General features: G+C 39.8%; 1 pseudogene; it reads right to left on the bottom strand.

The window, feature by feature from the left end:
* Positions 1–500: 500 nt before the first annotated feature.
* On the bottom strand, positions 501–2,523 carry LOC149166516 (glutathione gamma-glutamylcysteinyltransferase 1 pseudogene; annotated as a pseudogene).
* Between the last annotated feature and the right edge of the window lie 712 nt (positions 2,524–3,235).

Here is a 3,235-nt window from a genome sequence, read left to right as displayed (position 1 = left end):
AAGTTCCTCTCATTCTGGACTTTTCCAAGCTCCCTTTTAACTAGGGACTTACTTCCAATCTCCCTCTGAACCAAGGACTTGTTTTCCAACAACTTTTTGGCGGAGATCATGGCACTATCAGCAGCTAGAAGAGCTCCTCCTTTTGATGTCATGAATTTTATCTTTATCATTATGGAGCCTTCAACTCTTGGGACTTCTTCATAGGGCATTGACCATCCATCACTTTCATTCATGAACCATGTCAGTCATGTCATCCTTTCCTTCATCATAAAGTGATCTATTAGTCCATATCTGGTTTTTCTTCATACAACTACCTTTTTCACATCATGTTTCCTTTAGGATATCCCATCCCTCCACATGAATACTAGTTGTAGGTGACATCCAAAACTCTCTTTCGGTAGCTTTGTATCATCCCATCCAGACATTGTTAAAAAAATGAACATTAGATAAAAATTACCTTTTGTGACGGCCCTTCATCATGACATCCGCTTGTTACAACATCAACATCCTGCATACATATTGACACATCTCCAAGATATTCAATATCAAGGGTCTTTACTTACATAATTTATCAGGGTCTTCATGCCTTCTCTATGGAGATGTCATGGCCAGACCATCCAGATATTGTTCCAAAAAAAAATGAACATTAGATCAAAATTACCTTTTGTGACGACCCTTCATCATGACATCTGCTTGTTGCAACATCAACATCCTGCATACATATTGACACATCACCAAGATATTCAATATCAAGGGTCTTTCTTTACAGAATTTATCAGGGTCTTCATGCCTTCTCTATAGAGATGTCATGGCCAATTCTTATAGTTATTGGATGTTGATTTCCTTTTCTATGTGACCATAGTTGCATCTTTCACAATCTCTTCTTTATTTCTTCACATATTGTTCCCTGGGAACTTCCATCCATAGTTCCTTCATCTTTTTCAACCACCTCATATTCCATATGAGGGCATATTATGTTGATTTCATCTAGTCAATATGTGAACCATGCCTTCATTCATCTTTCCAAAGGAGGAGATAAAAAATGGATAGAATTGGCTTATTCAGAATGAACACAGAAGGCAGACCCCCCCCAATATATATATATATATATATATATATATATATATAAGGGGCTGTAAGGGAGGAGATAGATCAAAGCTCCTGTTAGCGCTTGAAATTTCACCTCAGGCTGAGAAAGGTAAACCTCAAGGCTACATCAAACCATTTAGCCTCGTAGCTAGCCCTACGGGGCAGGAGAAGGCTCTCTCCGGTCAATCTCGGCAGATCTTCAATGGGATGAGATGACCAACAAGGTAACACTGATATTAGGCTAGTAAACTGATTAAAAAGGTTGATTTGGGGTTTTTAGGGTTTTTGGTGGCAATTTGAGGGAATGGCAATTTTGGGTGCGGGGATTGGACACAGTTTCTGCAGGGGATTCCTTGGGGCAAGGTAGGAAACAGTATTGATGCCTTTAACTGAGGTGGATGATCAAGAATGAAAGATGAGGAGCTAAAGAGAGCAAACAATGACTTTGAATTCCCTTTAGACAGTAGAAAACATGGAAATTAAACAAATTTAAAAGCAGAGCATGGCTAGCATGAATTCATACTTTAACACTTCATTTGTTTAATGTGCAGCAGTAAAGAAAGGAAATGAATCACATAACAAAGCTTACAAGAACATGAAGAAACACACCATCAACACATGAGTCCACAAGAATCCCAAAGATGACTGCAAAACCCTGGTCTTCCTTAGCCAAAAATTGCAGAGATACAAGTGAAATAATACAATGATAGCTTCTCCCTCAAGAGTCCAACCTTCCAACTTCGTTAATCCACTTGATGAAATCTGTAAGATTTGCAGGTAATGATTAAAAAACTACAGAAAGGATTTTTTCTACACTGTCAAAACCTTCTGCTTTCAGAAGCTGCAGAACCAAAGTATAAAGTAAGGATGGACCCTGCCGGTGCTTCAAGATTAGCATAAACCCCCTGTATTTTTGAATCGTTTCGTCTATGGTATTCATTGCCTCCCAAAGAAGTGAAAGTGGGACCCAATGGGGAGGATACTTGAATCGAGCGACATCTAAAACAAGTGCCATGTCTTTTCCAGCATGGTATCCACCAATCGGTGAAAAATGGCCAGATCCTGTCTGCTTTAGTGGAGCTCTATGATATGATGTAATCACATGGAAAATCTTCAGAAGAAGCACACTTTGCTACAAATCTCCGGAATTCATCAATAGAACTTTGATTGGAGCGGAAAGCTTCAACCTTAGCTCCAGAACAATTAGCTAGGCATGCCCTCAACTTTCACCTTTTCCAAAGGTTCACAACAGTCCAGCATCGTTTCATCAAACCAGCGCCAAGGCCCCTTCCATTTTTTTCCAGGATCAATTGCAAGAGCATTGAGAACAACTGCAAGAGTAGCCAATCCACAGTAGGCAGGTTCAGATTGTGTTTGGAAGTATAAAATGAGTTCAAAGAATCCCTCCATGGTCCCATTTTGTAGAGCCCCACAAATGAGTTCATTCCATCATTTGAGTACGCCATTATCAAGCATTTGCACAACTCTCCCATGCACCAAATCTTGAGCTGAAACTCCCTCCTCCACATTGTTGCGCATACTCAACTACCGCACTCCGCGCACAGACATCCCAGCTCTTTGCCAATGTTTTGCTCAAAAGGTGCCTTGAATCAATCAGTTAGAGATATACACAATTGTTTTATTGCAGTCCTGTATTGGCCCATCAACAAACTGATTTATGTAATGCATTTTCTCCTTACACATCACAAAATGCCACATCAATTTACTGACAGGATTGTTCATTGCTATGGTGACCTTTTCTCCTTATTTTTATACGTGAGGGAGCAGGGCTTGATTGCTTGCATCCAATGATGGACTAAAGTATGCCTCAAAAAACCTCAAAATATGTAAATCCATGTGCCAAGAAGTCTGCAGCAGAGGTTAGGCAACAAGGCCGCAGGCATATGCTTGTCAAGAGATTAAAGTATGCCTTTCATTCCAGCAATTCCTTTGCTAAGTAACCAGATTTGAGCAACCAAATGTATGGAGAGCTGTATAACCAAATGACAACGGAAGACAACTTCTAGACCAGATCAAACAAATGGACATGATTGCTGATGATGTTTTGTTTCTTTTGTTTGTGCAGGGATAGGAGCTTTGAAGTTGCTGCTGCCTTTTGAAGAGCTGGAGATAAATTACATAATCT

The sequence above is a fragment of the Pinus tabuliformis genome, chromosome 5_1 (genome assembly GCF_031772625.1).
Source record: "Pinus tabuliformis cultivar Carrire ecotype Pingquan chromosome 5_1, CPIR1, whole genome shotgun sequence".
Taxonomy (NCBI): Eukaryota; Viridiplantae; Streptophyta; class Pinopsida; order Pinales; family Pinaceae; genus Pinus; species Pinus tabuliformis.
This window is presented reverse-complemented; position numbering and strand designations above follow the sequence as displayed.